Here is a 24,525-nt window from a genome sequence, read left to right as displayed (position 1 = left end):
TGAGCCTACGTACTACCAGAAAAAAGACATAAAGACAGAATCTATCAAGTGATATAACATAAACTGTTGCAGAGCTGACACAAAATGAGGTTGTTCATTTAGGAAGTTCTGCAAAGGAACACAGTTTAAACAGCCCCTGAACAAAAAAACAACAAAAGTGCTGGATATAGACAGTGGCGTCTCTTCATAGCCATATAGTGGACATAGCATCACCATCAGTGACGCTTCCAAGATTTCATTTACTTTTATTGCAGTGTGATGTGAAATGTGCTATGGTAATATTGTGGTACTAACTGTGTTGTGCAGCTGATGTGATGAAGCACACAGCAGCCAATTGAATCCTCTCTTCCAATTACTAAAACTCAAGTGTGTGATAAATTCCGTCCTATTCTACCTACAGTGACCACTCTATTTGTCCACTTTTGAAATTAACAAAGCCACACTCTGTTTACAAGAGGCTGGGGCATGCAAAAGATCTTCTAGTCAGGGGTAGAGCTCTTTTTTTTTTTAATCGCTCCATGAGGTGAGCTGAAGATCCTCATCTCCACTGGCAACCAGATGTTGTCTTGTTATTCGGTATGTGGCAGTGCTCTGCGGCGCTGAGGATGTTTCATCTTGTTGGACTGAAGCAGTGTGGGCTGTGATTATGTTTGTGCTCTTGTGTTGTAGTAGCACCACGCTACAATAGCGACGGCCATGTTCGCAATGTGCACTGTGCTGATAAATCTCAGTTACAAAGAGGAAAATCACTGGCAGCTTAGCCATGATACAGTCTCCAATGATGAAGATGTTTCAGCAATGGCACCAGTTCATGATAGAAGCAAGTCAGACAGTTTAAGTAACGGCTAGGGTTCGGTGCTCTACAGACTAAGACTTATCACTTTTACCACAAACTGGGACATTTCATGTATAATGAAGACAGTCTGATTGCTGATAGGCTTCACTAGAAAAGAAACAAAAATAAAAAATAAAAAAATTCCAGCTGTGCCAAGCTTCTCTCATTTTGAAATGTCAGATTGCCCTGAGACGAGCATCAGTGCAGGAGCAGCCATCAGGCCTGATGTAGTCTTACTCCAAAGGTTCAGCCGTCTGTTTCTGCCTGCTGTTGCACCCCCCACACCATACCTACATGTCCCAATACTCCTATCTTCACACAACAGACATGCACACATGCTTGCTCATAGTGATGGTAATTTCCAGAGAAAAGCAAGCAAATGTTGGGCAATGAATTAACACATCATTAACACCCGACCCACAAGACAGATAGTGCATTTGAGTCCAATAGTTTTTTTCTAAATTATTTCCCTTCTTTTCTCTTACATTTAGGAGGTCTGCCTCTTCTCCTCCTCCCCCACTTTGTGTTTGCCGGAGACAAAATGCACTGCACTGCAGACTGAGTCATACTCGTCTTCCACTTTCAAAGCAATACTGTTTTATAAAGAAACACACTGCTCTGTGAGTGTTCATTTCCTTTAATAGCACTTGAACTGTGCAAAAAAGGGGAGCATGAACACTGTAGGAAAACAAATAATAGAACAAAATGGCAGTTAACAACAGTGTTGACAAAAACATCCAAGAGAAAGTGACAAAGAAAGTGAGAGGTGGAGGAAGAGAGAAAGAATGAGCACTTTTCTTCTTATAGGAGTGATTTAGACACCATTGTTCACTTTTCTTCATGCAGTTTTAAATGGAACTGAATTCTATGATGGGGGGTTTTAACAAGAACAGTGCCAAAAGCTATGGATCGATGGTTCAGAACTGTATGATATATTTTATTTTTTTAGCTTTCTTTCTTGTGAAATGCATAACTTCCAATATTTCCTGAAAAGTAATAATGAGAACAACAATCTGTCTGTGCTCCAATTGGCAGTACGATCTCCAGTAGATCTGTCAGTCAAATAGTCTATAAACTAAGAAAATGGAGATGGGAAGCATAAAAATCTGCATGTTATATATTGCAAAGACTGAACTAAAATATGCTGGGTGGGTAACTTTATAAACTTCACTCTTTTCATTGTCTAGCTTAAAGCTTCAGCTGTCATGAGAGGATCACTGACATGCGCGAGTGTCACGGGGCTGGCCACAATCCTCATTGTGCTCACAAACCAGCTGCAGCCAAAAGATGACACATTGCACAGTTATTGCACTTGTCTTAGTTTAATTTGCATTCGGTGTCTTATTTGGAGACCACCCACTGCAGTGCAGGCAGGAGAGCTGCTTCCAAGGACTACTTAGTGAGCATCTGGCACTCCCTGATGTCACTGTACTATTTAGCTGTCTTTCAAGGACTTAAACTTACACCCATAATGCTTTTAATACCACCTTAATTAAAGTCAACAGTGCACTCTGAAGCTCTTCTAGACTGCAGTGTCTGATGTTATTTCCCAGTGGTGAAGGTCCATCTATGTATCTGTCTAGCTATCTATCCATTGAAACAGTGTGTGTATTCGTAGGGTCTAACAAAGGTGTTGCACATTGCAGGTGGTAATCAGCCTGTAGAAATCAAGTTTATGCGCATGTGCATATTCATCCATCCAGATAAAGCGCTTCCTCATCAATACATGGCTCTGTAGTGCATCTTGTGGTATATACAGTGTCCCAGTGTTGAATATGCCTGTTAAATGTGACCTGTTTTTTATATATATATATATATATATATATATATATATATATATATATATAAGTAATCCAAGTGAGACAAATCCCAGGCTTCAGACTGCTCAGAACACTAGGTTTCTGACATTTTTTTTTCTACTTTTGTTGCATCTAATAACCACTGTTATGTAACACAATAAGCACGTACTTAGAGTAATCAACCGATTACTCAAACAGATATCAAATAGATATCCTGTTAGCATGAAAGTTTGTCTGGAACCTCTCAGCTCATATTTGATTTCTTCCCTTAAGGAGCCTGGAGCTAATATTGCTCCTTTTTGACAGAGGGTAAAGTATAGATATAAGGACAACAGCCAGTATGGAAAAAAATGGAATTTTTTTTTAACTGTCAATTATGCTTATCTACTCTGGAGTCCCAGAATAAAAATGCAGAGCTTGTGTGTCCTACCTCTACTGTGTTTGAATTGGTCTTCTCGGTTATATTACATTGGGAACATAGGGAACACATAAATGTACAAGTTATTTTTTATACCTCACATTGATACAAATTATTACTAATTAATATTATGTGTAGTATACTACCAAACTAGACCTGGGGATTACAAGAACATGAGCATGTTTAATATGTATTCTGCATTCTTCAGAGACACAAAGATTCATGTTGAAGCCTCCCACACTAAAGGTCCATCCACTCACAGTTAATGAGCGTCTCCAGTCCAAAATGGCAGATATAAATGTGAGAATGTGAATCTGTAGGTGATATGCGCTTATGATGAGCTGTCTGATGGCTTACAGCCACTCTCAGCACATTATTAATCATATCTAACGACTTCAGATACTGCACTAAACAGTTTGCCCTACAGGATTTCCCTGCTACTGCACCCGGCGTTCAATACACTGCCCAAGGCATGGCTGTGTTACTCATGACGAGATGTGTGTGAGTGTGCATGCTTGCAGAGGAGAAAGAAAAAGGGAGACGTGGTGATGAAGGTAGAGGGAGGAAAATGAGAGAGAGAGAGAGAGAGAGAGAGAGAGCTGCCTGATCTCAAGCGGCAAATTAGGGCCTTTCTGAAATCGATAACAGGGGAGCCATGCACAGATTTCATTAGTTGGAAAACGTGTGCGGCTAAAGGGATGCAAACAGATATTGATGTTTGAGATTGATTGATCTCTTCTTTTCTCAAAAATGTACACACTGAGTTGCAATGCAGAGTTTGTTTTGGGTTTGTTGGCTTTCTGAGTGCACATTCTATCTTAGATCCAGTGACCTTTTTCTATGAAAAAGCAAACTCACATTTTATTCAGCCGATAGTCATCTGTTGAAAGTTGATATCACACATATCTAAAATGGACTTGCTAGGTCAAGTGACAGTCATACCCAGCCTGCCCCACCTCACCCTATTCTGCACTGCCAGCCACAAAATCTTTCTTGCGCAAGATTTAAAAATCAATGAGCAAAAGTGACATTCAGGCCTTTTGCATCTTAAGCGAGACCACCTTGTCACAGAGGTGGCATTACAAAATACATCTAATGCACTCTCTCAAGTAAATGTAACAGATAGGGCTGTGCGGCTCAAATTGTATTTGCTATTACATTACATTTTAGCTTAATTATGTCCCAGGTGGGTGTGGTTTGCCACAAAGAGAAAATCAGAGAGGGCTATGGAGAGGTTAGGTAATCACAGGAAAGTCAATGTAGGGTAACATTAAGTGATGGACTGCTTCCTTGATAATATCTGAAGTTCCCGGCTGAATTAAAACGCACTCATGTGGCGGTTAGAGCAGGTTAAGGCAATGCTGAAAACCATTTACATGAATGAGTCAACACAGGACTGCAGGGTGACAGATGAGCAATGGCCAATTCAATATGTGGGGGGAAAAAAATTATAGATTTACTGCGCAGCATTGAGATTAACATACATGGTTTAATGTCGTCATGAATCAAAACATTGTTTTGCAATGTACTTATTCAGTTATTATATTCTTGTGAACTTTTCCTTGCACATTTCTAGTCATTTTGAGTCATTACTACTTAATAAAACATTTACAGTCTTTGTCTCAGGAGCATTTAGTGTGCATCACCTTATATTTCAGATGTTCACCACTATGGATCGGTGGTACTGGGCTATGTGCCACAGCAATGTGCTATTCTATTCTCTGTGCTATATCTTAATTTTTCATTACTCCTCTGATTTCCTGCAGCAATCTGATAAACGTGACATTGTGATAGTCTTAAATGATTAATTGAGCTTGAATATGTGCTTTAAAATTTCCATTCATTATGGTGCGTCACATTTTATCTCCCACACATTTAATCATTTGCCATATGCATATTAATGATTACAGTGGTACCTGTGTAATGGGAGTGAGTCACTTGATGTAAGTGTCTGCTTTTTTACAGTCACATTGCCCAAAGCACTGTCTGTGTGACATATATTCCCTAGGTGGAAATTTCTCCGCTTCCTCGTGTTTTAAAGTTACAGTGAGATGACTTATAGCTTTCGCACCTTGTTAGCTGAAATTGCATGTCACAGTGTACACCTAACTGACTATTTCCCTTTGCTTTCTTTCTTTAAACTCACATTACTCTTACTTCACAGAAAAAAAAAAAAAGTGACTTTTTGGTGATTACTTTTAGTCTATCAGAACTTAGTTACTATGAGACTGAGCAAAGCTGTGTGTATTGTGGTATAATGCACACAGCTGAGTTTTTCTGTTGTCCTTTTTTTCCTTCTTCTTTCCTAAGCTTAGGATTATGAACTAAGTATTGAGTCACTGTCTGTATTGGTTCTTGTGCCACCTGCTCAATTTTGAACAGCCTCTCTTGACTCAACATCCTGCCACAACATCCTGTTTCAACTGATGTATATAAAATAAAAATGCAAATGAATTACAAAGCAAATAAATATTGTGTCACATAAAGAGTGATAAAATGAATTGACCCTGTAGTGTAGTTGCATAGAGGCAGATGGACTAGCACAGGTTATCTGAAATCTATGTTAATGGCGGGTTTGTCTGGTTCTCAGGCTAGTGAATTCCTTGAGCACAGAATTTTCAGTCCTACTATGAGGACTTTCTTAAAGCTTATGTATAACATATAGTAACATTTTATTATAGGAGAGTCCTAATCTGTCAAAATTAAATCATTTTCCGATGCGCCTTGTGCGAGGTACAAAGCAGATTTGCAGCAATTTGAGCCTTTCATTCAACTTACAATAATGCAGTTGTTTTCTCTGCGCTTGACTCAGAGTTTTATGGAAAACTTTTCGTACTATGTAAGTGTATGCACATAGCAGAGCAACGCTATATATAGTGTATTCCCACACACAGGTCACAGGAATAAATCATTTTCCTCACCTGTAAGGACACATAGAGTAAAAATGGAGAATTGTATCATATATCTGCACATACAAACTGGATTGTTAGCATCTGCCAAGGTATATCCTAGTCATAAAAAGTGCTGTTATTTTTTTGATTTACTACTGTTTAATATTTCAAACTAAAATCAACAGCACAATAATCAAATTTCAACTTGCCAAAGTAAAAAGCAGCATAACACTCTGTCCTGGATGCAATTCTTTTGGAGCTGGACACTGCCTAAGAAACTCTACTCTGAGGCAAATTGTTGTTAGTCCAAGTTTAACTTTGAGCAGGATTCCTTGGAAGTCTGAGACACTAAATTTATTTCCACTTGCAACAGTCCAGTAGATGTTTCAGAGCAAATCTCTCTGTACTCTTGCCAGTCATGTTCTCTACAATTAATCATCACTTATGTAATCACGGTTTACACATACACGCTTTGCAGCATTACTCCCATCCTACACTCTTTTGTTGAATTACAAATGATTGTTAAGGGCATGGATGTGGGTGTGCAAGGGTGAAAATATAAATGGTATGCTCGATAGGCCTTTAATGACGGAGTAATAGCTTTTACACTCCCTCCTATTTATTTCCAGAAATAATGAGGAAAATCATAATCACACATCTGTTGCATTGCATGTGTTATGGATTAGTATTAACAGTGATCGTGAAGACATGACCAGGCGGCTTTGTCAGCCATACAACAATTTTACCCTATACTGGTGAACGTTCGGTCTTATTGGTCATCTGTACATCTGTACATTTTTTATAAGAACTGAAAAAGCCATGCATTGATTGAAACATTATAGTGAGTACATATAAAGTGACTTTTTTAGACTGGGATGTCTATTTTACGTTTGACTGGAGGTTCAGTCTTGTGCAGCTGAGATTTTTCTTATTTGTAGAAGAGAGCAGAGGCAAATAATTGATGGTGACATGGAAATTGGGAGGTGAAAACAGAGCGGGTCTGTGGTTGGATGAGGGATAGAGAAGAGAAATACCTAAGTATTTAGCCAGAGTCACAACCACCATCATCACCACCCTCACCCAGAAGAGAAAGAGAAGAATTTTCTCTGTGGGACATCAATCCCATTTCCTTCCATCTCCTGCTGCGCACAGGTCAATTATATCTTTATTACAGGAAAATGCAGATCATTTTCCAGGAGAATGTAGGCGCAGAAAGACTGATGATCTCAGAATGTTGCAGAATTTTCATATATGCAATTTATACAGTAGGAATGTTGCAAACGAGAACTTCACGGTCATAAACAAAGGCAGGATTTCACTAATCTAATCGTGACCTACTCTGAAACCCAGCCATAACCTCAAACCACATTAGTAAGGATTGAGCTTGACACTTTGAAGCATCAGCACCTTTGCCTGGGTGGGGGAAAGGTGTTGTTTTTGGCACCCCGCATCATAGGATTGATGCCAGGGCTCAAAAACGAAAGGTTTGTGGCTGGTTCTTTTTATTCATTTCACACAATATTTAAAGGATATGTTAATGGCTGTTTGCAAAAAGATTTCAGCCAGTTTAAAAAACATCAGCAGAAATGTGACCCCTAAATTTGCCAACTATGGGAAATGTGGTGCATTCAGCAGTTTTTAATACTGTTATCTATTCTTCAACCTGTCAACGTGCTGCAGTGTGTCCAGCATTCTCACAGTCCTGGAAAACCTGGAAGACTTCAGGAACTCAATAATTATGTTACAGCTTTTAGAAAAACAAACACTGGAAAGTTCATGACTGTGCGCTCATAATTTTCTTTTTTTCAACCGTGGAAAGTGCTTAATGTCAAGCTTGTCAGCTGGTACATTTAATTAGTCTGGAAGGAATAACAACCCCAAAACACGTTTCTGTTTACAAAATGAGTCAACGGTGCCTTAAACATTCAGATCAGCTTGATGAAAACAAATATCAGTAATGGAAATTACCCCACACGTCCGGTAGTCCTTATGAAAACATCAACAACTTTCAATAGACACTTTGCCCCCTCACGGCTTCAATGGATACCAGCAGGTTATAAGGCTACAACCTTCTTGACCTTTGGTGGCCTCATTATCTATTCATCCATTATGTTTGGGATAAAGAGGATAAAGCTGTTCCCAGCATGCACTGCGTTAAACTTCATTTAACCTACTTATCTTTAGCACCACAAAGAAAGGCTCATGCTGGTCTTCAACAACAGTGTTGGCCAAGTTACTCGAAATATCTAATTAATTACTCGTTGCATTTCACCAAATTATTGAGCAAATTACTTGTCAGCCAGTGTAATTTGTTACACTGGCCGACAGGCTTTTAACTGATTTCCTTTATTACCCTACCTTTTAATCAGATTTTTTATACGCTTTAACTACATGTCTTCATGTACAAGTTGAAAGCATTTTATCTATACTTTTCATTTTTAACCCCTTTTTAAAGTCTTAGTTTTCGGCCCTCAGATTTTAGCAGTTTTTAGTTCTTAGCAGTTCTTTTCAGACTTTTTATCATTTCTTTTTTATTTTTATTTTAATAATATGTTTTAACTACATGTTTTAATTTTACAAGCTGAAGGCATTTTATCTACATTGGTCATTTTTATCCTGTCTTATAGTTTTTTTTTTTTTTTTTTTTAAACTCTTTATTTGTCTTTTTTTTCACAGAAAAAAAAACAAAAAAAAAAAACAGCATAAGTAAAAACAAGAGTACTGCATATACTCCATTGCTCTACAATAGAAATAAACAGCTTCAAATTACAGAGAGTGACGCGTGTAGAGTATGTAACAAGAAGAAAAACTAACAATAGTTATAAACTAACAAAAAGGGGGGGAACCATGATGCCCTATACTGTTCTCCATCATGATTACTGAGGCTGTGAGCTTTCAGTGAATCTGGTCCATTTTTCCCAGCGTTGATGCAGAGTCCTTGCTTCCAGTCTTAAGTAGAAAGTCAGTTTTTCCATAGAGTATAGCTCCTTGACAATGTCCAACCACTGCCCTGTGGTTGGCGGGTCAGCTTTTAACCAGTTTCTTGTGATGGCCTTTTTACTGGCCAGTATTAGAATTTTAAAAAGATAAGTGTCCTTGTTATGAATAATGTCCTCTGTCATCAGGCCCAGGTACAGGATTCGAGGGTCTCTAGGCACCTTATACTTTAAAATCACTTCCAGGGTCAGTGTAACTCCATCCCAAAATGGTTGCAGGTTTGAGCAGGACCAGAACACATGCGAGTGATTGGCACTCATCTGCCCACATTGTCTCCAGCATTGTTGTGGTAGACCCAGTTGTTTACTTTTAATATGAGGTGTGACGAAAAAGCGGATTAAGTTTTTCCAACCGAATTCCCTCCATCTTTTAGAGCAAGTGGAGGTTTGTTGAGTTCTGCAGATAGAGCGCCAATCACTCTCCGATAATTCAATGCCCAGCTCTGAATCCCATTTCAATTTCACATAAAGAGAATCCCTACCATTCCGTTTCTGTAGTCCTCTGTACAGTTTAGTTACGATCTTAGTCGGTGTTAGTTTATATGCACTTGTGAACACTTCAACCACTTCAGCGTCTTCTGCTGACAGTCTTTTTTTAATCTCAATATCAAAGAAATGTCTTAACTGTAGATATCTAAAAAAAGTCTCCATTTACCAAATTGAATTCCTCTTTAAATTGTTGAAATGTTTTAAAACTCTTACCCTCCAAGAGAGTACATACAGCTGTCATCCCTCTTACTGTCCAGCTTGCAAAGGCATTGTCCAGCACTCCAGGACCAAACCGAGGTGTGTGAGATGGCCAAACCAAGAGTTTAATTTCACTTTCCAAATTATATTTTCTCACAATTTCATACCAAATTTTTAATGAATTTTCAATTATTGAATTTTCCCCCTTTAGGTTTGTGTGATCAGCACCCCCCAGTCTAGCTTGAGGGTGAGAATGATCCACATTCAGTTCAATGTGTTTCCACCTGGCTTGGTAATCTGGAGAGCACCAATAGACGAGATACCTCATCTGGGCAGCATAGTAGTACTCTCTGAGATTAGGTACCGCAAGACCACCCTTTTCTCTGTCCAGTTGAAGCGTTTTAAATTTAACCCTTGGCCTAGCTCCTGCCCAAATGAATCTAGATATCCTGTCTTATAGTTTTAGTCCCTCAGTTTTTAGCTCCAGTGTCTCCTCATAGGGGCCTACCGCACTGGGAGCTGCTCTGGTCTACTGACGGGGGTGCTGTCCTGTGGGCGGCTCTGGCCCTGGTGGCTGGGGGGCACTGCACCTTGGTGTAGGGCCTCCTGTCTACCCGGGTCGGGGCTGTCTCTCTATGGCAGCGCTGCCTATAGTCGTGGGCTGGAGGCCCTCTCGATGCGGTCGGCCCCCAAAGGTGGCTTTCTCCTTGCTCCAGGTCTCAGTGCCAGCCATGTCTCTCTCTAACGTGTACAGTGAGTGTCAGCCTGTGTGTGTGTGTGCGTGTGTATGTGTTTCTACGTGTGGGGGCGATGGGGTGTGTGTGTATGTGTGTGTGGGTGGGTGTGTGTCTCTGTGTATCTCTGTGTTTTTACGGGGGTGGGAGGGTTGGGTTTTGTCCTTAGTGTTTTTAGCCTGTGTTTTGTCTTTGCTGATTTTAGCCTCTGTGAGGCACTTTGTTTTGCTTTTAGTATGAAAAGTGCCATACAAATAAAATTTGATTGATTGATTGATTGATTGATTGATTACTCATTAGATTCCTTAAATTACTCTGAGCAGTCAAAGATGCTTTTAAACAGCTTAAAAGCGTCTACATCCTCTATATCACATCTTCTGTATTTAACAAGTGTAGATACAGAAATTCATGCATTATCAAGCAGCCTCACTACAATCTGGCTGCATTTGCTGAACATCAGCAACTATCTTAACATTAGCCCCATGTGACCACACACAGCAATGCAGACGTGTTACCCTTCTAGTAAAGTCTCACATATTCAGGGTGCTTTCACACCTCTATTTTGTTCCGATTCAAGGAGCAACTGATACAATATTTATAAGCGACAATGTCGCTTATAATCTTGTTTTGGTTGGTGTTTACAGGGCAATTGAGACAAAGCAGTAGACAAAGTTCTGACAGGCCTTCAACAGTACGCACTTAGGAAACTTAGGAAACAGTTTTATTGGTCATAATTTTGTGTTGCATAATGTTTCAACCTTTTCATGTATATGCTGAGAATTCACACTGAGGCTGCCAGACAGTTCCCAAAGACACACTTGTGAGGGATACAATGATCTATTCCGATTCAAGTTCTTGGTTATACAGTGTAATTACAAGCTTATAAAAAATAAGTAATTATTGGTCTGTGGGCAACGTGTGTTCCTACTGCAAACAAATCTCTCTGGAGGGCTCAGTTAACTTGTCCTGGGACTGAGTGCGATTGCTGTGTTCACACAAGCCCAAATGAACTGACCTAGACAGTGGGCATTGCTGATGGCATCAGGCTGTGGACATGCACCTCACCAGAAATGTTATTACAAGTTGCAACAATGCAGACCACCACATCTGATCTGGTGTTCTTCTGTTCCTTACATTGCATTCAGTATGTTCAACATTGATTAGCTCCTACATGATCTGCTCAGTTAGTCACCACTGTTTTAAGTACGCAAAGGAACTCAACACAGTAGAATCAAACAGCCAACTGGCGGTCTGGCAGGGTATTATCAACCAGACACACCAGCGCTAAAGTATAAATGTTCACAACAGTGGAAGCCCTTGCATAGGCTTTGATGTAGACTTCTCACAGATGTGTTGCAAAAGTATTGCTGCTATTAAATGGAACTTGTGAGACTAAACCACGGGTAGTTGTGCTCAAAAATGCTTGCTGTACAAGTGGTAACATCGGTTTGAAGTTGTGAGAACACCACTGCTGGGCTACTTGTTGGTGGCTAGGAGCCACTGAGACTAATAGTTTAACAAGCGGGGAACCAGGTAACTTAATGTTGGAAATACAAAGATATTCTGAAAAAAATAGCCTGTTGGTAATATCAACATTTTCCTCAGATATGTTTCTGCTTGTAAATTACAATGACATATTATAAATTACCATTTTTAGTTTTCCTTTTTCTATATTTTTTATTATACCCTAACCATTAATTTTAGTCTACACTAGGATGACTGGACAGTGAGCTATTAAGTTTACTGTCCCAGTGTCAGCAGGGGTTGTAACAGTGAAGAGATTACTGTAAATCTTATTATCTTATTAAATATTATTTTCTTTCTGTCTCATTCACCCTTTTAGAATGACTTTCAAATGCACATTTTAGTTTGGTAGATAAAAAAAGTTCATTAAATGCTTCGATTTTATTTTTAAAATGATATTGCTAATAATACATGCAAAATGAATGCTGTCTGTTCTAAGCAACTGTAAATCCAATTCTAAACTTTACATTCTCTAGTCTAAACCTGCCTATTGCTTGATAGACAGGAAAGGTAATAAGAGGTTTCCATCAGAAACGGTTCATAATAGAATCATAATTAAACTTAAATATTTGCTGTACTTTTTTTATTTTTTTATTAATCTGTTCTTTTAGAGTACTCTAAAATGACTTATTGGAGCATCAAATAGTGTAATGTTTGTAGGTGTGTGTATCCCTCTGTGGGTGAATATGTGCAAGCTTTCAAAAAAATGACTTTATACCATGGATTTGTTCTCTTTATTCATCTCATTACATTAATCTGTGCTTGTGACCCACAATTCCACGCTGCCTTGGTGTTGCTGTAACCACCTTATTGTCCTTGTTATGCCAGATGCCTCATGTGCTACAGATGTTTGCTGAGCGTGTGCGTCAGCTTTCCCGCGGCGACTGAGCCTATACAAGGATAGATGGAAGATGAGAAAAAGAAAACCGGCCTCCCTCTCCTGTGCAAGGTTAATCTGGTCCTCAGCCACAACTAGCATGTCACCCTAATGAAGCCCCAGCAGACGAACACTTATTAAGAGTTAAGAGTAAATTAACCTTGAAGACATTGCACGCATCTCTCCTCTTTTCCTACACCTTATGCATCCCTTTCCTATGATCAAGGACAAGCGTTCATTTAGCCAGAGGAGGTCAGAACAAAAACATTACCTTGACGGTTGCATATTTCTCTCTGACATCTATGTACCAGACAGAGCTGTGCGGAGAGGATGAGCCTCTGTTTTCCTTTTAAACGCTGTCGCACATAGATAAAAAGCTACAAGCTGCTCCCCCACCCACTCACCGTTTTTTTTCTTGCTGCTGATCAATGCTCTTAATGATGGTAATCAATCAGGAAAATGGAAGATTTACTCTCCAATATTAATTTTGCTCAGCATCGATTGAGGAGCAAAGAGTATTACTGCCATTAATGCCTTTTGAGGTGCTGTATTGAGTTGCTTGCCTCTAAAAACAAGTCGTTCATCTTTCATTTCAGCGCTTTTATTACAGCTTTAAACACAATTAGAAACAGATAACAGTCACCCGAGGTAATATTTAGTAAACTCTTTCATAATCTTGTTTTTTCGTTTTAAAATAATTATGTCAAACTCACATGTCAATTCATCAGTGTAATTGTTCCGCTATATTAATTTCTTCTTCTGGCCAAAAATTCTATTTTACTGTACTGTGTGGAGTCAGACTGCACCTCTGTCACGACTCAACCTGTTATCTCTATCATACAGCTTCACACAAAGTAAGAAAAAGGCCTTGTTTGTGGCAATGCATTTTATTGAGCAATCATGCCACAGTTTGTGAAATTCACTCATCTGCAAAGTTACAAGTTCTTTACTCGACAGTGATACTTTGCTTTTCTTGACCATGCCACAGTGCACATGTAGTAACACAGAAAATCCCAGTGTGTTGTGCTGACTCGGGGTATAGTGATGACAGTTGATGCTAATGATACGTCACTCAATGAACCACCAGGGGCGGACAACATGCCAAACTGACGAAAGGCTTTATGCCACGAGTCAATTTTACCTGCGATGTGGAGCCACGTTATTTTATCAGCTGATCAAAGGCTGATAGGAAACTTGAAAGCTCTGTGCTCTCACAAATCTTTTTTAACCTATCTTGCATTTTGAGCTTCGTGAAGTGGCACCAGTTTCAGTTAGTTTGTAGATGCCCTATTGCCACGTGGCACAGAAACCTGCACCAAGCAGGAGAAGGGCTTTGTTTGGTTATCATATATTTGGTTAATTGTTTATATGTGACCACATTCATTTAGAAACTAGTATTATACCTAGAGGAGGTTTTTTGTTGGTCAAAACCTGCCAAAACAAATATTGTTTCGTTGGACAACTCTATTGTGCATGTGATTCCAATTATTGTCCTTCATCTTATCCTGACATGGACAGAGTGCCTTTTCACTCTGTAATTCACCAGTATAACACAACATAATACTTTTAAGCCAGGTTGCCAGGGCGTCTTCTTTATCCTCGTCTTTCCTTTCTTTTGTCAGTGGTATACATGCTTCTCAGCCAGAGTGAGAAAAGTGGTGCAGGTTTTGTTGATGACTTAAGGGATGGAAAGCACACCGGGGCTTCTAATGCACCTAGTATTTAAATAATCCCCGGGTCTCCGCCATCCTTTTGATGCCTTTGTTCACTTTGAAAAGTTATCACCATACAGCCTGTACTGTTGGCTTGGGAATGAAGAGAGAGCGAGTGAGAGAGAGAGCTGTTGAATCACGCCGCCATACCTTTTCTTTTGCATCCAGTTCCCAGAGCGTGAAAGAACATCTGAATACACATTCGAAATCTTATCTTGCTCCAGCTGTACTGCCGAATTCTCCATTTTCCAGGCACTCTAGAAAGCAAGGCAAAAGGGAACCCAGGAATAATCAGCCATGCTTATCTTCCTGCAGTACTGAGGGGAGCTATAATGAGACTCACTCATCCATACTGGAGAGCTTAATAATTCATTGTGGTAGCTTTGCAGGTGAACCCTAACACATTACAATTTAAAAGCTCTAAAGCTAGTATTGCTGAAAGGGTGAGCAGCGAGAATGAATGCTAGGCTGAAAAACCCTTATGTATTGAGGTACACAGACACCACGCGTAGTCACTTAACCTACACACACAACCTTAATGAGCTCCTGTTTTCTCCAAACAGTCATGTATAACACTGGGCAGATTTCTTCACAAGACAATCTACACCAAAAGCAACAACCAAGTGGAACTTTAAAGTGGTAAACTCAAACAGCGTTTAATGGGAAGTGGCCCCTCTTCTTAATTTAAAGAAAAACACTCGTCATAATACCAAGTGCAAATCACCTCTTCCCCCAGAACTAAAGTCAACGCTGTGTCGGCGCTGTAGCTGAGAATGAAAACAGGACAAAACAAGACAAAGCACTTTAATTGTTTTTTTCTCAAGGGCAACAGAGTTACCGTCCAGTCGTTTCGTAATGCCACCCGCCTCACCCCATCTCGCCATGCTGTTGGCAAGGTGCCATAAGAACTCTTGCAAAGAGAGGGGGAACATTAGTATTTCTGCGAGATGACACCCTTGTTTTCATGTGGACCTTTGCTCTGATTAAGGATCTAGAACAGTCTGCTGGCATTTTTTATTCCCTCCTAAAACTCATTTTCTCGCAGGGAACCTTCAGACGTTGTACAAAGATGGGGTCGGCTTTGTCAGTGACCTCTGGCACCGACTGTCTGTGAAGCGCATCCCAGATGGGCTGGACTGTGGCCCACACTCCTTCCAGCTCCCTCCCTCTTCTTGTGTCTCTTTCTATCTGTTGCTCTCTCTGTCTTTTCCCCTCTCCACCCTCCCTGTAGGACAGACCAAAGAGCTTGGGTCACTTGGCACAAGGACTGCATACTGGAGTGACCTTGCAGGGCTCCCTAATGGAGAACTTGGCGATGTTCCACGGTTTCTCAGCCAGCAGACATGCACCCTCCGCCACCACCACCCCCACCTCCTCTCAGTCTATAGATCCGGGCTATATTCACCTATAACCTACGCCCCCAGCCTCCCTCCCACCCAAGAGCTGCGACACATCACATCGCTGACATTAATTGTCACCAGCGACAGTGGCAGATAAAAGCACCCTGCCCCGTTTCACTGCAGGGATACAGTGGAGCCACGTGGGAATTCAGCTGGCTTCAAGGAAACTATGCAATGAGATGACAAAAGAAATGCTCTTGTGTGGCATGTGCATATATGTGTACTCAACATGGCAGTGTATTTGCACATGCAATGATGAGAAATGTCAAAACATGCCGGAATCTCGTTAGCCCAGTGTAACCCTCAGGAAATAAGTGTGATGGGATTAACCGATAAGTAGATAATTCGCATCTAAGAGTATTATCTCGGGATAAAACAGTGCTTAAGTCATCTTAGACTGCGCGCCGCTACAACGCACCCCTTGCGGTGAACCAACAATAATATTATGATGTCCTTTTTGAACAGATTTCTTCTAAGAGCAAGTATTTAATGTGAGTGATGACTTGCAAGAAAATGTGCTGAATTAATATGAATTTTTGATAATCTAATTAATAGGGCAGTACCTTATTGCTCAGTCATACTGTAACATACAATACTAGTTAAACATTAGCACATGAATCACAATCCAACCCCAAAGGCCTCTGCTACATATTTAAACGCCATTAAATGCTCACGTCTGCATTCCCAATGGCTTTCAGAAAACAGAGCCAACGTAGGCTGCTTAAGACCAGTGTCTGCCTGTGGTGTGCCACTGATCTCTTGCTTGCTAAACTCTGTATAGACCTCATTTACCTTGATAAAAATGTGTTATTTCAAACAAGCCTAAGATCTTTATAAAAGAAGATTACGTATCGATCAGTAATTAGCTGGTAACCATGAGCTAGCAGGTAAGGCTACTTGGGAGTAGTTATAACATGCGGCCTTTTTTTTTTTTTCGAAAACAGTCAAAATCTGTTTCAAACTAGAGATGTGAGGCTGAAAAACATCAACATTCATGGTGTGATTAGCCCAACAACTTCACTAATGTGTGCTCTGACCAAGTTAATGGCCCAATATTTAAGCCATGTCTGTTTCCCTCTTTTCTTCACTGCCCTGCAGCATTTTCTACAATGTCCCTGGAGACAGTGATAAAAAAAAAAGGTCTGTGCTTTGGGGGATGAGGCAGGCGAGGCTGCCTGCGAAAAGCCCTCAGCCGCATTAACAAAACACTCAAGTTTAAACTTACAGTAGCGCCTGCTAAACACCACTGGAGCTGACATAAAATGAGCACTCTTTCTCTGAAACTATTTTGATATATTTAGTGTGTTTTTTTTTTTAAATCAAACCTCCTGACTGAGCTTTGTGAAGTAATGTCATTTAATAATAATGAGTTCATCTGACCACCTGCATAGTTGCAGTTGCAAAGCAATGACACTCCTTGATGCCATCCGCAGCAGAATGCAGTCTGACACAGGCACACGCACAAAAACGGTTTAGGAACAACTCAAAAAACATGAAGAGCAGCACAATGTTTTGACGGCCCATCTGAGTGATTCCCACATGAGATCTTCACACCAAAGATGTAGATTTTTAGGAGCTTTTTTTTCAAATTTAATGTCAAATTCTCTTGACAATCTGAACAAAACACACAAAAAAAAAACATCTGTCAGCTTCAGCTGACCTTTTGTGGACCACAGGTGGAATGCTGTGTCTAACATTGAAGGCGCAGTTAAGGGACAATTTCTGAATGGCTAAAAGGACCATCTGGGATAGGCTCCAGCCCCCCGCTACCCTCCAGAGGATGATCGGTTACAGAAATACATATATAAGGAGACTGGATCAAAAACTTTTTCAGTAGACTTTAGGACAATAGATAACTTAGTACATGCTAAGGATTAAGAGCTTGAAGGGAACCTGCACAAAACATCTCTCCACAAGACAACAATGTGGTCCGTTTTTGTTTTAGTGACAAACTCAAATACTAATATCAGACATTTTTTCCCTCACATTTTTATTTTATAGAAAATCAATTTATTCTTTTCAATCAAGACCTTGGAACAATCCAAAGGACCCAGCCTGAGGATCTCAAACTGCGCTCCGGCTTGCACAGGACTTCAAGGATTGTGATATAGCCACAGGACATAGCCAGCTGAGCCATGAAAGTAGAATCTTAAAAAATCAATTCTGAAACTCACAGGTAGCAGCAGCAGAGATCATTTCTCCTTCAAGCATTGCTGCAGCATTTTGAGGAGTTGTAAGGGGGAAAGAAACACTTTCAGACACTGCAGAGAGGAACAGAGTGAGTCACAATAATCCAAATGAAAAAAAAAAATGTGGAGGACTTTCTCCAGGTGTCCCTGGGATAAAAAGGCCCCAGTTTAGATACATTTCTACTGTTGGCAGGTGGTTCGCTTGGATGTGCAATTGGCCACACAGGAAGATAAGATACAGTTTTAGCCCACTGTCACTGTAGACTGGTTGGGAAATCACCTGAGTGATAAAAATAAGAAAAGGTAAATGAGCCAAATATTTGTCACATCACATTTGATGTAGCAGCACTTTCCTCTGATATCAAGGAGTTTCTGTGGCAAAAAGAGTTGCAGGATTTTTTCTTTGCAGAATCTGTGCAGTCGCAGGCCCGTTTTACTGTAAGGGGAAAAAAAATAAATGCAATGCAAAATGGCACGTTGTCCCGGACAAAAACACATTATCGTTGCTTTTTTTTTTGCTGTCAGCAAAAGGAAAATGTGCCCATTGTCCTGACATTCACTGCCAGCCGAGTGTTGTTCAGTGACAAGCTGAAGTTGTAATGCCACAAGCTGCTTTTGGATATTTTTAACGAACATCTCCTGTGTTAACTCTACAAAATCTGTCCCAAGTCATGGTAGTTTGATGAAGTCAGTCACATGAAGATGCATTCGTCACACTGTATAAAGTCTCACCTATAAAATATAACATTTTGTCCTAAGTAGCAAATAGCCACATTTGAAAAAGATATGATAGGACATTTGCTGAAAACAACACAATGCTATATCACTTCTACTACACATGTGAAATAGTGAGGTCTTAACAATTAGTTCAAATGTAGTAAGATTTACATGCAAGGTCTGTGTTTGTGTGTGTTGTGCATTAATGTTTTATTCAAATGTGGTCCCTTGATCATGATGAATGGGAGCAGTAAAAATGCACGGATCTATATCTGACGTCGGTGTTTAGGTGGCAGTTGCCTCAGTAATGGAATGCTCTGTGTCTACACATATAACAGCTGTTGATGAGATGCAAAATACGGCGAATTACCAAAGTTTTCATAATGATCAGTCACCTGATGTGGTTGATTTAACCTCTTTTTAACTATGTGCATATTAAGTGACATTAATGACCCTGCCTGTAATTACTTCTGAGGGCCACGTCTTTCAGCTCATTTTTCGCACAGTAATTTAAAACAACTGAGAGATAGAAAAGAAAATAGAGTTGCATTAACATAATCCTGTAGCTGGTAAAAATTCATAGCATTAAGCTTGGAGTATCGGGGGGGCATGTGAGTCAATGCGTGTGAGGATATTTGTGTGACAGTCATTGTCATTTTTAAATAATTGGCTGGAATGCCTCAGCATCTCAGAACTGGTCTCTTTGTCACTGTGTAACTGAGGACCAACCCAAATATCACTGTCTTAAATAAGTTGTGCATTCTGCCTGTCACACCATCGGTGGGTCACTGAAAATAAATTGTAAATGCAGTGACTTCAACATTTTATTTTTTTCTGGGAATCCTGAGATGACATTTTCTAAAACTGCAATACACTAACGTTTTCTACAACCATCACAATGGCCTGTTACACCCATTTACTGCAGAGTCAGCAGGTTATTATATTTAGTCTATACAGAAGAAAGATGATGGATGGACATCACTGACTGTTCAGAAACTTGGGCACATATATGTTCAAGTAAAACCATAGTTGCATAGGTTTATCAAAGTGATGCCAGCTTTTATTTTATCATACAGCAAACACTCTCCAAACAGCTGTCTCTGATGTGATCTCTAAAGAGATCAAAATCTATATTTGTATTTCTGAACAGTGTCTGGATAGATCTTTCAAATACACATCCAACAAGTAGGTGGAATTGAAGCCAAATGAGAAAAAAAATTACAAAGATAACCACACTCATCAATATGTTTATACCAACATTGACAAAAATGTGTCATTTGACACGTGACTCTCAAAGTGAAGAACCAATGACAATCTCCAGCTTAATAGAGTTATCTAAATTCACTATGTCTCTAATGTCTCAGAAGTTGTCTAAGGCCGAAATTGGGGCTGAAATTAGAGTGTTCAGTTAGAAGGAAACCCTGGTGAATTAGTCTGGTGACTAAGGATAGTTTGTGCTGTCAATGTCAAAGCCATCAATCAGACAGACTTTGGGAGTTCTTTGTTTGTGGTGTGAAAATGTGGAGCATGTGATTTTACTTCTGCTTGGGAAAACAACATTAAACAAATGTCAGATGTCAGAAGCATGTATTTACAGTAATTCGAATGTTTTGTAACCATGGTAACGTACTGTATGTGCATCAAAAAATGGGTGTAGGGATCTTCCCTGAACAATCAGGGGAAAACAGATAGAAGTGCAAATTGTTCTTACTCTTTTTATCTTGGACATTTATTCAGTCATGTAAAATGACAATGTACAACTTAATGACCTAATATCTCAAATATTATACAAGATGCCTCTTTTTCATCCTCTTCACCTAGTTTGTTATTCCTAACATTTGGTCAAAGTGCAGTCCAGTAACACAGAAGAACTAAGCACTATTAGTACTGACACGAGAGAACAAAAATATACAAACTGGAAGCACTAAAGTGCACTAAAGACTGAAATTGATTCGAGCCACTTGTAAGTCACATTAAATTTACTACTTGTTTTGTGAAAAGGAACCAGACCAAGACTAAAGTGCAACAGCTTGTCATTTTTTGTTGGTGGGGACCAAATGAAGTGTAGTATATGCAAATACCACTCTGCATTTTGCCATATAAAAAAAAAAATTTGACAACATGTCAATATTGTGTTCACAGCTCGCTGCACATCCCTGAAGTGGCTAAGAAATCAATTAATGTAGATTTAAATATTCATTATTTTATCACCTCAGAGAAGAAAAGAAAGTGCAGTCTGAGGACGGGTTGTAATTGATGGTCAGACACTGCCCTGTAGAATTGTTTATTGTAAGTGATTCTTTCCCCTCCAACACGCAGCCAAGCATGACAGACCATGTGTCAGCAGCACTACCAGTTCCAATCAGTGCTAGTCAATGAAGGCCAATATTTAGCACAGTTAGCTATGTCCACAAAAATGAAAACCTGTCTTAACCACAAATATGGTCACTGAATGTTTGTTTCTCATCGAGATGACCTTGCCTGGAATTTGTTATTGAAAGTGAATCTTCATATGATCTGTAATGCCAGGGATTGTCAATGATGATGTCCTTATATGTATTGATATGCTGACAACCCAAAGAATGGCTTGTTTGTCCAAAGGCTTTATACAAATCAATACACTTGTCTAAGTTCAGTGACATTATGCTCAGTGATCATCAAAGGACTTAATGATGTGTTGCAGCAGAGCTGTATATAGAAATGTACTTCCCCTGCTGTTGGGGATGTGAACATGGACAGAGCCTCGGTCAGACCTGCAGCACCTCTAGTATATGTAGGACAGCTTCATCTACAGCTGGTTAATTAAATCAATCAACCCACTGAATAATCTGCCAAAAGGCTGCACTGGGATGCAGATCACCTCTGATGGAAGCACAGCACATGATCTTGTCTGAAATCCCAGGTATAATTTCTCTGTGCAGTCATTTCCAAACCAATGTTTTTAAAATTAAATACCGGCAAGGGCCTTTGTTTCTATGTCTTTGTTTCTAAATTTTTGTAGAATGTTATAAAAATAAATTAAACCTGTATAAGAAAATATATTTTACATATGAACAAAGTTGCGTTATGACAAAGTGATATATACTAAGTGAAAATCCTGAACACTTGTCAGGCCTTGATTGTCATAATAATTTGGCTAAGATGTTATTGGTCCTCAACTACAGCAGCTACATTATATCTGTAGGTAATCTGTATTATCTGGTAAAAGGATGATAGCATTGCATCCTTCAAATCCTGTAAGGTGCAAGGTGAAGTAGATCATGTGCATGTGCATGACAATTAAAGTTGCTTAGGATTCCACACATGCCCATTCCTCCCCCATCCATCATAAGAGGACAAACTGTTTACTGACTATCTAATACTTACCTTGGAATATGCCAATATTATGAAATAATCAGTGTCATTTTGTCTATTCTGAGTGGTCATAATGTCCTCCACTCACTGTTAAAATAAAGAAACAATAGAAAAGGAAAATAAAATCCTAAACTACACAGTGATCATTACTGTTTCATCAATGGCAGTATTGACAAGAAGACAACAACTATGATGACAGGTTGATCGAGGCCAATGGCAGGCTTTCAAGTTAATATTTGGTTATAGTTGTGTGATAAAGTCCTTGTACAAGCATACATACAAAAGAGCCCACTTTACTATGTTCAAAGAGAGACTTTATTACAATACTTTTGGAAAATGTGCCACACATTTTTCATAATTTAATTCACTTATGAGTGTTTGTCGTTCAGACAGTTCTGTAACAGCAATAAAAAAGCTCTTGAAAGAAAAAAAAAAAAAAAACAGATACCGACATTAAATACTCAAGGAATGAAACGAGTTTAAAACGACCACTTCAAACACCTCAACTTGCCCTATACCTGACGGGTAAGACATCCTTTTCCCATGTTTCTCGATGAGAGGGAAACTGTGTGCGGCTGTTCAGACACATGACTTGTTTAAGATGATGTAAATTTTGCTTAGAGTAAGTTATGTGCCTGGTAATCTCATTCCTGCAAGAGAAAAATCAATGCAATTTCAGCGCGGATGGCAACGATGCATTTTAATGCGCGGTGTGAATGAAATCAGACTAAACCATATGTAGACAGAGTCCTCTGTGTTAGGGAGGAATTTGTGGTGATGCCGATGAAGAAGAAGAAGTACCAGAGTCTCGTATGTGTTATGCTGAAGGAGTTTATTTAGGCTCGATCAATGAGTAGGCTCGATCGAGGAGAACAGATGAAGCTTCGTCATCACAACATGAGTGCATGAGTCCACCTCAAATTCTAAGGGACAAACAGTAAAGCTCAGATTCTTATATTCGAATGGTGGGCCGAGGCAGCAAAGGGGAGATGTGTCAATATCCAATTGGTTAATGTACATAAACATGAAGATAAGGACTCAGACCAACTAGGAAATACAAATTGTCAGACAGTGACGGAGGACGTTATCATCTAACTCCACAGCTGTGCCTGTAGACAGCCAGACAGTGAGATTGAAGACGCCAAAAGAGGGACCACGGCCTTGGCGTGTTCCTCAGAGAGAAAATAGGGCAGATAACTGACCCCAGCAGTAGGGAAGAGAAATTATTCTCTAACACTCTGTGTGTTGGACATTTACTGTACATGCAAAGTGACATGATTTTAAAAATATTAGAGTTGCAATATTTGTGGAAGCTTATTTAATCTGTATTCAAATGTCATCAGTCACTATCCTTGTGCATCTCATTTCATTAGATATCCCAGGTAGGGTTTTTTTTTTTTTTTTTAATCTTGATCAAAACACATGCTAGGATTTGCTGAGTGTGTCACGGACTGATATTATTCCCTGTCACATGATTGTTCCCCTGTGTTTGTACTGAGCTTTGCCAGACTTAATTATAAAACTGTGAACTTCCATGGGAGAAGGCCCGACACCGTGTCAGTTTAAAACTCATTCATCGCGATGGCAAAAAGACTTGGAAAGGAGGGGCGCAAAAGGATGGAAGAAAACAGGGAAGATGAGAGAAAGGAAGAAAAGAGGTAGAAAATGAAAAGGAAGTGACTCTCCATGGATGGCTTGTCATCTGAGGTGAGACCGAACAGAGCAGAGGTAAACAATGGATGTTTGGTAAAAGGCAGAGGCAGTCAGTCAGGCAGTAATAACAAAAAGAAAAAAGAGGTAAAAAATAAAAAACAGCCGCAAGTCTTTCTGAGGGGAAGCTGCCTGACTCCATTTGTCTGAGCGTGCAGCACACTCTGTCACCTGCCATAACTACCCATCAACTCCCCTGAAATTTTCAGCCCCAACAATCCTCTTTAGCTGTGGTGAGTTTTGTTGGATGTGCATGGATGTGCATATAGTGTATAGCTATAGAATATGTGTGTGTGTGTGTGTGTGTGTGTGTGTGTGTGTGTGTGTGCGTGGGCGGGGGTGGGTGGGTGGGTGGGGGGGGTACATGACCCAGAGTGGTGTGAGGGCTTGTTTGAAGTGTGTGAGAGAGACGCAGGTACTGATACCAGATGACAGTCACTGACTGTGTCGTAGCGCCTTGAGTGTTGACCTGCTAAGATCGCTGTGCCGACGCAAGCCTTCTGTCTGAGCTTATCTGGACCTTCACTTTGTCTTGCGAAAGACAAGGAATGTTTGCGTTTTCCTCCTGTGAAGCTTAAAGTACTGAACGAAGGACCGTGCGCCCCAAAAATAACAGGAAGTCAACATTTAAGCAAGCAGAGCCCATCATTTTATTAAGTGAGTATAACACTTAAACATATTA

This window comes from Chelon labrosus (genome assembly GCF_963514085.1).
Source record: "Chelon labrosus genome assembly, chromosome: 3".
Lineage (NCBI taxonomy): Eukaryota > Metazoa > Chordata > Actinopteri > Mugiliformes > Mugilidae > Chelon > Chelon labrosus.
This window is presented reverse-complemented; position numbering follows the sequence as displayed.